This window comes from Euprymna scolopes, chromosome 27 (genome assembly GCF_053919585.1).
Source record: "Euprymna scolopes isolate OS-2025 chromosome 27, ASM5391958v1, whole genome shotgun sequence".
Taxonomy (NCBI): Eukaryota; Metazoa; Mollusca; class Cephalopoda; order Sepiida; family Sepiolidae; genus Euprymna; species Euprymna scolopes.
In genome coordinates this window covers 74,360,016-74,372,834 of record NC_136508.1, presented here as the reverse complement: position 1 = coordinate 74,372,834, position 12,819 = coordinate 74,360,016, and positions in this window count along the sequence as shown.

The window sequence follows — 12,819 nt, the reverse complement described above, 5'->3', positions numbered from 1 at the left end:
ACATATTTTTATTTGTTTAGACACACCTAACTATTTAATAAATAAAAAGTTTTATTAAAACTTAAATTTAACTTCCAAATACTATTAACACCACTTTATTTTACATATTTGATTTCCTTAGAACAGTTTTTAATAAATTCAGGTACTTGTGAATAATTTTAACCAGACGCAAACGCAATGCCAGATCGGTGTTGCTTGGAACACGACGTTAACAGTCGCTCTTCCCCGATTATTAACGCTGCCCCACCCCCAATAAAATAAAATAAAATGAAGAACACATATAAACATAATATTTTCACAAAAGAAATCATCAAAACAAAATTTAACCAAGAAACAACGGCCCCCAGTAACAAGTTTTTCTTTGTAATATAAGTCTTGTTACTGTAGTTCTTTTTTGTCCCATGAAAAGTTCAACACAAAATAGATAAACAAAGTGTTTTTTTGTTTTGTTTTTTTGTGTAAAAAATTACGAAACTTTTTTTCAAGGAAAAATTAATAAATTATGTTTTTTGTAATGGTGGTTCATAAAAAACGAATTGAAAGGGAGAAAAGTTGTTAAAAAGTTTAAAAAGAAAAAAAAATACGATTTGATTTGTATGTAACTGAAGTTTATTCAATAGAAATAAATAAAAATGAAAAATAAATATTTTTTTAATAAAAAAAAATATTTAAAAAATCAAAACTGAAAAACAAACGATAATTAGCTTAACTGAAATACGAACAATAAATTAGTTCGGCTGAAAACCGAACAATAAATTAGTTTAACGTAAAAACGAACAATAACTTTGGTTAACAGAAAAACGAACAATGAATTAGTTTAACTGAATAACGAACTATTAGTTTAACTGAATAAAAAACAATTAGTTATAAATTAAATTCCAACAAATGTTAGTATAAACAAAGCTACTAAGGCAGAAATATTTCAAACATTGAATATTAAAACTTTTCAAAAATCTGTTGTAGAATTTAATTAACACTTTGAATTTTTCCTTTTCTGATATTTTTTTTACTAATATTGTCATTCTCTTTTGATAAAACTTGTTTACAAGGGAATTCGAACTCCATATCAGCATTTTTTCAATTTACTGAATAGTGTGACCCTCATCACAAGAATCAACATGAAATAATCGATTTTGATCAGCCAAAATATTTAAAGCTATGTACATGGCTAATTTTCTCTGATGAATCGAATATAAAAAAATCGCATTTTGTAAGTTTGTTCATGACTATATAATTATATAGGACAAAATGATTAGTTCTATTATTTGCGTATAGCAGAGAACCTCTGTTAATACCCTGAAAGTAGCTGTTTAATTCAGCTATTTTTTTAACAACCTCCCTCCCGGATATTAAATTTTTGCAGCAATTGCATTTCAGTTTTTTGAAAACTGCATCACAGCAATAACCTGCTAAGTATAATATAACAGGAAGTACTTCCTTGCATTGATAAACATCATTTTCTGTTACATCTATGTTACATTTATAAACATGTAACTCTTGCTCCCTTGTAATTTCATCCCATTAAATTTCTTTAAAAAAATTCAATTCAATAGTTCGATTATTAATTGGTAAGCTCAATTTTAAAACTGACAACATTCTGAGTTTTTTTTTCACATTCATACACCTGACCTATCAATATATTATACTGATCTCCACTAAGTTGTCGATACTGGCCAAACCTTCCCTCATGGTTATCTGTCTTAAACTTTCCTGGTAATATATACAGCATGTTCAGTACATTTATACAATATTTAGTCAATTCTAAAATTGCGTAAGTAGTATGGTGCAAAGCAGTATATGTTTCCTTTGTAAACTTATCAGTTCTTCCAGGCATTCTATTCCAAGTTTCTAACCAGTCACAAAACACATTAAGGCAACTATAATTTTATCTATTTAATGTAAGTGGATTAGCATATTTATTACGAAGTCGACAAACTTTATATGGTGTTTTCACATTCAGTATAGTTTACCAAATATAACATATTTGAAAGTATTCTGCGATTTCTGCATAATTTGGCAAGAATTCCTGTTTTCCTAAGGTTAGCAAACCTTGAATAGTGTATTCGTTGAAAATTTGCAAAACCAAATGAGCATTTTGCCTTCCAAAAGTAGTCGAAGAAAGAGCTTTTGAAGTCAACTTATAGCAATATTTCACAAGTGATTGAGATTCTAGGCCATAAAGTTTATGCAAACTAGAAAATGAAGCACTTTGGATGTTATCTAATTCATGATTTCCATTATAACAAAACTTTAGGAACATCATGCATTTACGTTCATCTTTTTGACCAAGCCAATTTTTTCTAATGCATGTTAATATATGCACTGAGTCGACCAAGAAGAAACGAGGGCTAGACGCTCTAAGTGGATGCGGATATACTATTGAACGCTTTGATGGGCTACAAAAGAAATATACAACTTTTATTTATTTATTGCATTATTATCTGTTATAACAGATAATACCTTAAACCCTATATCTTCTAAGCCAATTATTACACGTTTAATTATGTCAAATAAGTTCTCATCTAGAAGACATGTAGTTGGCATAACATGCACAACCTCCTTATATTGTGAGAATGCACTGCTAAGCATAAAAGCAAATGCACTTTTGGCAGGTTCATTACTGTTGTTAGCTAAGCCAACAATATCACTACCTTCATAATAAGATAAGGTTTCAGATGTATTTCATCAACAAGTAAATATACTATGATGTCATTCAGCATTAGTAACTTGAACTTGCATGAGAAAATTGTTATCGTGTTGTTCAATGACAGGATTCATAGAAGTTAACGAGGTTTATGTACGAATGGTTGAACAGCATGGTAAATTACATTTTTAGTGTCTCTAAACAGTCTGCACCCTCTATGGGAGCAGTTATATAACAAGAAAGAAAATGCCATCATTTCACTCGAATAATTAACTACATTGTCATGATATTAATTTGTTCATATAGGAACTTAAGGGCATTAAAATATTTAAATGATTCATCTTGCACTAATATGAAAAATGATAAGATTAATTTTAATAAAGAAATTATATTAGAAGTTTTCATTTCCTTTTCTTCGATGTCCATTTTTCCATGTTTTCCATCCAAATCTGCAGAGTATTTTCCTCTGTGATATGTTTAGGAATTCTATGCTTCCCTATAGCACTCATTTCCACATCACTACAGAATACTCTAACGGCCAACTCCGGTTCAATCACCATAGACATTTTTATTTTGGGGCATGGACATCTCTTTATATGGCATATAATGATGGCCTGTCTAATAGAAGTCTAATAATGTTTATCTTTAAACGTTAATTTTTTTCTAAATCATCAATATTATGGAAAGTTTTACGCTTAAGAGCAGAATTTTCTAAACGCATTTTCTTTGCGTTAGGAGACTCTCTTAAAGTGGTTAATGACGATAAATAGGAAGGACAAATGCGATTGCAATTGGTAATATTCGAGGAATCGCACCGTCCTTAAGATAAGGATTTTTTAATTTAAGACTAATTGCCTTTCCAGTCCTTTCATCAAATGCTGATGCCTCTCGCTATATGTATTTAGGTCGAAAATGAAGTCCACATACATAAAGAAATAATTTAAAAGAAAATCGTACCATGTTTGACTTAATACAAAACAAAGAAAAGAAAATTATATGACAAAAAAAAAACGATAAAAGAAAATAAAGTAAATGTGCAGAATGAGCCCACCCTCGTAAAATCCTTTTAAATTTCCACTTTTACAAATTTTCAGGGGGTGTTGAAAAGGAAAATAACGTTTAAAATTACGGCAACCTAGTAGTTTCCAAGATATAAAGAGATGTTTGTTAAAAAAGGGGTGATGATTTAACCTAAAACGACCACCCACTTTATGGCCAATTTTTTTTTTTTTACATGGGCATTTTTTTTAATTACATTTTTGCCTCGAACAAGGCGAATTGCCTCTTTGATGTAGCAATAAACACAACTAAACGTAAAATGAGCACCTACAGTTGACCCCCTCTCCCCGACAAAAATTCTGCTTACACTTCTTGAAAGAGGGGGTGATCATTTTACGTTTAACTGTGTTCATTGTACGTTGACTCCCAATCTCCAACATAAAGGTGGCCATATTGATTTTTCTTCGCTTTTATTTGTTAAAAAGAAAGCACCCTAAAAAAACGATGGCCATAAAGTGGGTGCTCATTTTACGTTACATTTTTACAGAAAAGTGATTTCCCATTTTTTAAAAATAAACATTTCTTCATATCTTGGAAACTACTCGTTTGCCGTAATTTTAAACGTTATTTTCGTTTACAGCGCCACTAACAGTATTAGAATTTTGGCGAAATTTTTGACAACCCTAACACAAAACTGCGAATAACATATACAAAACTCGTAATTTCTCCGTTTAAAGTGGGTTGTTTATTTTCTTTTTTTTATACTTCCAAAATAAACTATTAAAATTATTTAAAAAATATAAGAAATATTATTTTTTTATTGCCGGCATGTTGTAAACACTTTTTTAAAAATAAAAAAATAATATTTCTATTTTTTTTTTAAACAAGTTTAATAGTTTATTTTGGAAGTATATTCTACAAAATTCTGACACCTACATGGCCACGGCATTTACCACAAATAATTATTAATAAACTTTAGGGATAGCAAAAACGGTCATAAACTTTAAAAAAAAAGTTTAATCTATTTCACGCTGATATAAATATTGCACAGTAAAATAGATGAACTAAAAAGATAAATGAGTTTTCTTATTCAGAATTATTTAAACAAGGAATTCCGTAATTACGATATTGCTTTTATTAAATTGTTTGGTGAAAGTACATAATATTTTCACCATACCTTCCATTTTAAATAAGATTCTAAAGAATAATGTATTATTTCAGCACATAACTTCAATTACATGTAAAATTCATTTTTTACATACATACTTTCATTTTTTTTTAATACGTTCTAAAAAAATAAATAAAAATAAAAAAGGCGCGTTTTTTTTTTTAGTAAAATCCTTTCTTTTTATTGCATTACACCACTGGTAAATTATTTCCTTTGTTTTGGGAAATGAAAACATGGTAACTTTTGGTCCATTTTCGTAGTTACCTCGACATTTTGGAACTATACATCATGTTTAAATTTATTTAACTCTCCAGCACTTTAAACCAACTTCCGGTTTTGTCACGAGGCACGTGACCAAATTTCAACAGACCGATGTTCATGACGTCACCAGACTAAATTAATAAAAATTAATAGAAAAATTTCTTTAACTTTATCGTTTTTCTACATACTTCTTAATACGATATAATTTAATAATCCTTTATTTTAATGTTTTATCTCTTTTATTTCTTCTTTGCATGGCCGGTTATTTATCTGCATTTTCTGCTTTATTCTTTAAACTTTCCTATTTATCTGATATATCAATCTACTCATACTTTCATATCTTGTATGTATATTTACGTATATTTTACTATATGCATTTACTTACTTTTTTTCTTGCTTTTCCTGAATTCGCAGATTCCGGCCATCCTCTCCCTTAAATACTTTTTATTTTATTTTTTTAATTTTTAATTTTTTATTTATTTATTCATTCTTTATTTATTCTTTATTTTCTATTTATTTATTGATTTATTTATTTCTTTTCCATTTAATGTATTCTAACAATTCTTGCTGATATTTTTGAAGTGATGACTTGTACATTTCAGTTGACCTATATTATTTTCCCCTATATTTTTTTTCGCGCCTTTAAAATTTTTTGTCTGGGCCATTTTAACATTTGTTTCCTTTTATTTTATATTTTATATTTAACTATATCATCATGTGTTGTCCTCTTTTTCTTCCCTGCCCTTTCTTATTTATATTTATGTCTCGGAAGTAGAGTGAAAAGCATATCTTATTTTTCTTTTATTAATATTATTGGAATCTTTTCTTTGTACACATTTTTGTTAATTATTCCATGGATCTCTGTCTTTGGATTATAATGGACCATCTTCTTCAACTTTCAGGATTTCCCTGGATTTAACTTGTGCAAATGGAAATTCTTTTAACGTTCTTGAAAATATACATTTGGATTTTACCGTCACTGAATTATTTATCTTCCACCAGGCTATCCATTCATGTGTAATCATCTTTTTCTTCGCCATATTCCATCTGCTTCACTTTTTTTGTTTTCAAGTAAGATCTTTGACTTACTTGGTGTTTTCATCAAATACTTTTGCATGCAAAATCCGATCCCGCATATTGCTAATTCGTACCCTCTTATGAGAAGGCAAGTATTTATTCGAAACTCCGCGAATTAACGACTATCCACTTATCAAGTGTTTCCTTTTAAGATTAAATATGTTTTTAACTCATTTCAAAGGTTTTTTTAACATGTTTTATTAATTGTTTGCTCGTTTTTCAAACAAAAACATTTTACACAGTGAGAATGTAACATGGGTGGGGGTTATGAGCGGGGAGAGGACAAGTGAGGTATTTGAAGATAATAAACATCTTTTTTTATTTCCCTTTTTTATTATATTTCCTTTTTAAGTTTATCTATCCCATCTTCTGGTTTTTATGGCATAAAGTACTTGAGAATTTAGTATTTTTGTATTGCGGTCCGTAAATTAAAACCTTATTAAAAACTTATTGGCATTGAGTACTGACCCCCACCCTTGTTATATTCTAACTGTGTAAACGAAATAAGAAAATGTTTCTGTTTGAAATATCAGTTCTCGACGATAATACTTGGCCTGAAGACGTAATCCCCTAACGCGGGTGATTACAGAAACATGTATGCACATATGTAGCCATCAATGTGTGTATAAATAAATTATATATATATATATATATATATATATATATATATATATATATGTACGATCAATGCATTGTATTTTATACATTGTTTTCTTCCCAATACATTCTATTATGAAGTGGTGTTATTATCACGTTGGCAGACGAGACAGTTGGTATGGAAATAAATATCGCATAATATTAGATTGGAAGGTGAAATGGTTTTAAGAAACCGATTTATTTTTCCCGTTTGTTTTTTTATAAAATCCTCATGCCATTATAAAAGCGGGACACTTATAGAGATTGAACAAAAGGTAATTTTTTATGTGAGATAATGCGCTGAGAACAAAAGAATATTGTTCGGCATTAAATGTCTTATTTTTTTAACATCTTTGTCGAACACTTTACTACGAGATATATTTAAATGAAAGTGTTTTTTTTTTCTTTTAAACATCTCCCTTTTTTTTTAGATCTAGTATGATAGACGACAATCTCACTATTTACTGGAAATAGAATGTCTTTGTAGAAAGACAAATACAACAGAGACTATAGACAACCTGCACGTTAATTGACTGCATAACAAGAACAGGCATTAATTAATTTATTTATTGCGGACTATTATCCTCATCTTTCTTAGTTGTTGCTTCACGACGTTTCAGTCAACAATCCTCTGGCCTTCGCCAGGTGGTAACCGTGACGGGATAGGAACTCCGAATCTCCTAACTGCATTCTCAGCAATGACTGCCATCCATAGTTGTTGTCGTTGTCGCACCATGTTTTGGTCAAGTAATCCTCTAGGCGGCTTCAGGTATGATTGAAACCGCAATCTTAAGACAATTCTCACCTGGAACCGTAGAGATTCAACGTCTCTATCCACTGCGCGACAGGCCCCGTTTCTATCAACGTCTCATCCACTACGCCTCCGGGACCCGTGGCGCAGTGGATATAGGCATTGAATCTCTACGGTTCCTGGTGAGAATTGTCTGAAGATAGTGATTTCAATCCTAACCAACAGCCAGACTGATGGTCACTTGGCAATAACCGTGGTGTTACGACAACAACTATGAATAGCAGTAATAAATGAGAATGCAGTTAGGAGATTCTTATCCCGTCGCGGTTACCACCTGACAAAGGCGAGAGGACTAGTTAGCTGAAACATCGTGAAGCAATAACTAAGAAATATGAGGATAATAGTCCGCAATAAATACATACATAAATAATACTCATCTCAATAATGAATTCCAATTAAATAATATATAGGAAGAGGCATATCGCTTAAGCTTTTATTGTCAGAGAAAACAATATTGTAATTTTAAAGGTGCCTACTATAACACACCATTCTCAAACTACACCTCCACAGGAGATTCAGCATTGTGCTACACACACATTATATTAAATACAAGGTTTCTTAATTGCCGCGACGCAACGTTTTCACGTATTCACGATGTTTTTAATGCCCTGATATATTTAAGATATTATCTTTGCTACCTATTAATATTTTAAGCCTGTTGGACCCCAGCTGAGCAACAAAAAAATCCTGAAGGATTTTCATTCCTATATCGCTTGCCAGTGTGGGCTCACTGACTGGACTATATTATTTCGTCACATATAAAACAATGTTCAAAATTTATTAGCATTTTCTTAATTTAAAAAAAAAATGATAAACTAATCATTAAGTGCTTTATGCTTTATTTTATGTAAGGTAACTGGGATCTGTATTATTGCATGACAAAAACAAAAGATATATATTTTTTCCTGCAGTGTGTAGCAGTAATTTATTAAGAGTGTTATGAGTTTTATACCGTCTAGTGTATGATTGTGTGCGAATATATATAAGGATGTGTACATGTGATAGCCAATCCAAAGTTCTTTGCGTGTGTAGGTACACTTGAATAAAGTTAATGACAGTGCAAGCATATACATAAATGCATTTACATCACAAAGGATGGATACACTTTATTTGGGACCTGAACATATGGCCAATCGGTAAACATTTCTGGTTCATTTTTTTTCTTCTCTCAGCCGAAAGCTTCAATGAAAATTCCCACCAAGAACGACAGATCCTCGGCTTTTATTTTTGCAACGTTTTATTCCAGAGTTTTTTTTATCTTTATTAGAAAGTTGCACACTAACTGTTACAATTTCTGACCCCCTTTTGCTTGAATCCATTACGATCAACTGTTGCTCTTTCTTCTGACTGTTAACTGAATTGTTATGATAACATTTTAAGTTAACATTTCTAAACTAAATTTAGTACATATTGATTCTAAATATTTTTTTATTAATCTGAAATATAATTAGCTGACAATATAGTTTGGTTTGAATAATCATAATAGTCGTCGAGCGGCACACTTCTCGCCGTCGCCCAATCAATATCAAACATAATAAAGAATCCCTGATATCTTCCAATGCTTCTGTCGAAGTAGTATTTTGCTTCATAATACCGCTCTGAAATAATGTAATGTTTGAACACATTTTCTCTTTTAAAACGTGGAGATGAACGTGTATTTATTTCAAGAATGTTGTCTATTATATTTTAAATCTGTTTTGCATCCACCTGAATAAAAACTTAGTGTGAACTTCTTAAGGAGTGTTCGTAATATTTTCTGTGTTGTTCACGTGAGCAACGAATTTTAATTAATCCAATTTCAAAACAGTACGTACAATTCTCAGGATTCCTGCTGTTGACACGTTCTGGTTTTGAGGAATCGGACATATTGTGTTGGCGAAGTAGAGGAGTGGCCTTATAATAGTAAACAAGCCCAACTCGAAAACATTGTTCTTGTTGTTTCTGTTAGAGAAGATATAATAGAGCGAACAGCAGAAAATATAAGAGACAGAAAAAAGGAAGAAAAATACTAAAGCTATGATTAGGACAAATGAAGCAAGATGGAGACACCGTAATTTAACGAAATAATATAAAACTCGCACACATACATACATAGACACATACATACCCACAGACCCATATATATCTAAGTATGTTAAAATGTAATACGAAAACGAATATGTTAGAGAATTCTATAAAGAAGAAGTACTATTACAAATTTCCTGTTACTATTGGGACTATTACTAGTAGTAGTATAAAAACTAATGATAAGAACAATAACAAAAAAAAACAAAGAAGAAACAGAAAAATAAACTTTGATAAAAATTACATCATTACAGGCAATTACAAAACCATGAGTAAAACAGGACTGTTAATTGAGGACAGAATGATAACGGTAATTCAAACCTTGCGAATCCAGAGAAACCCAGCTAAACTAAAACAGAAAATGGAAACGGTTGTCTCGGAAAGCAAATTGGTAATTTTTTAATACTAATAAATTGAGTACGGCTGGAGGCAGTACTTGAAAGACAATTTTCTGGAAAAATGCAATATAAACGCTGTGGACATTATATTTAAAGCAAAGGGAAATTCGCCAAAATATGCAGATTTTAGGTTTTAGTGACACACAGGTTTAAAGCAAAAGCAAAGCAGCATTACGTAGAATATCTGTGTGGATGATTGAGAATGTCGGACTGACTTCCTCATCTTTGTTATAAGATTAACAACGTTTTGGCCGTTTTGCCCTCCGACCTTCATCAGGTGTTTTATATCGAACTGGGGAACCGTTTGTTAGGAATCTCGAACCCAACCCTTTATTAATATTACGTGAAACGCATACAAACTGATTAAAATAAAAATTAAAAATAAATTAATATGAATGTACAATATGCGTAACGATTGTTTTCAAATTGAGCAATTTTAACCCACTTAACTGACTAAAGACCCATAAAATAACCGTTTGACAAAAAAACAAAAAAACCCCAATAATTTGAGGTAACTAGAACCGCTCTGCGAGTTTTAATTTCGGTAGATATGGAGTTTTAAAATATTGATCTAGACAGACAGACATCTAGCCGTTTATATATTGTATTTCTTTTTTCAGAATTTCAATTTCCTTTTGAAAGATTTCATTGCAATAACATACACTCTAATTAATATACTTTCAAAATATTTACAGTCTTTAACAATAAATATCCTTTGGCCTAGGTTGCTCGATGACGGCCGGTAGTTCAATATACAAAACACTTTAATAGATGGAACTTTACAGATAGTGAGAAATGGAAAAAACCCGTAATACTAAAAATAATAACTTAGGAGGAAGCGGGTCCAAAACATGGTGAAAACGCGGATATATATAACATTTGATATAATGCTGCTTTTTATATTATACTTGGGTAATTTTATGACAGAAATGAACATGAATTTTACTATATTCAAACAACATCTAAGATGTCTTCTTACTAAACGCAACGTATATTTTTTTCTAGTTTTAATGGAATAATTATCCTAGTAATAAAACCAATCTTGAATTGCATGGTAAAGAGAGTTTATCTAGACAAAGGCACATATCACATTAGATTTCCAAATTAGCTTTCTTAGACCAATAATAGTACCAATAATATATAGAAATGTAATAGATTCCTATAAAAGTCGTATTGTAATAAGGTAATATATAACGCATATAGAATAAATGCTAATATGCTCAGCATCATTGACGCTCGGGGCTCCATTTAAATATGTAAGGCTACAGGCGTTAAAAACACTAGACACAATGCGTGTTAGCAGAGCACTTCGCAAGATTGGTTGGTTGGCTGTTTTTGTTTTACGGCATATCAACCCTTTTCGGGTAATTTAATGCCGAATCCAAAGATTTTGAAGAAAAAAAAATTAATAGAATATATTTGTTTTTTTTCAAGTCTGTTTCTATTTAACCCATAATTGGGACCCTAACAGGTACTACCACTTCGGGTCAGAGTGGAACTGGGAGCAATGGTAATTAAAAGGGTGCTCCCCACTCCCCAAATCCCGCAAGCTGGGGGGCCCCCACTGGATATAGTTTAAGGTCATATCCAGGCCCCCCATTGAGGGACATTTACCCTCTGCAGGGGGGCAGTCGGTGTATTCCAATGCCCCACCGACAGGGCCGTACGTCGCAAGAAAAAAAATAGGACAAGCAACAACTGGGCTGTTTTTTTTTTTTTTGTATTTTGTTTTGTAACAACGACATTTATTTCCGGTACTTTTCCGAACAACATTCAATCGTCTTCTCTCACCTGTTCGTGTTTCTTCTCTCTGCCTCCTGTCCTCTCGAACGTCATCCACGTATCTAACATGATCTGCCTTCTGTCTATAGTCTTTAATTTTCATTACTTTCTTGCGTGTTTCCGAACGTTCTTCCTAACGTGATCCTGGAGTGCTCTTGAATATGGAGACATTCGTTTTTATAGTATTTTTATTACGATAATGTCATTTCACATTTTGTATGCATTTGCATACGTGCGTTCGCGTCTGTTACATATATAACACATCAAATAAAGATTAGAAATGGAAGTATCGATAAACCAGGATATATATAGTATAAAAGAAAGTATATTAAAATAAACAGATTATATTGTCCACAGTTAACACTAATCTTGTAGTTTCGGTCGTATGTGGTATACTGCAAAAAAATCCGATTGACTGCTGTTCATTTTACATTTACACGATCCTTTGAACTGTTTAGTTCGTATTTAATAAGTTTTTGAAAATAACTTCAGCTAAAAGCAGTCCGAAAGAATACACACATAGAGAAATTCAGCAATTAATTATATTTTGAAAAGAGTTTCTCTTTAAACATTGTAAGATGTTGTGGATATTGCACGTATATATATATATATATATATATATATATATATATATATATATATATATATATATATATACAGGGTGTCAAAAAAGTCTGGCTACATTATGTAGCCAGGCTTTGTGGGCACCCTGTATATAAAAAAAATATTTTAGTCATCGAAATACAGACCTGTTTCGTTGTTTCACAACTCATCAGTGCCGCTAGACTAACACCTACCCCAAGCCGAGGATCGAACCTAGAACCGTCGTAATGACAGTCGGCAGTTCTACCCCCTGACTACGGAATCGGTGACTGAAATTAATCTGTCCGAATGTCTATTTAAATAAACATCCGTCCGCCACTCGTAGAGGGCTCAAACGTTTGTTTGTAAACAAACCGCGAGCTTCGCATTTTTTCAG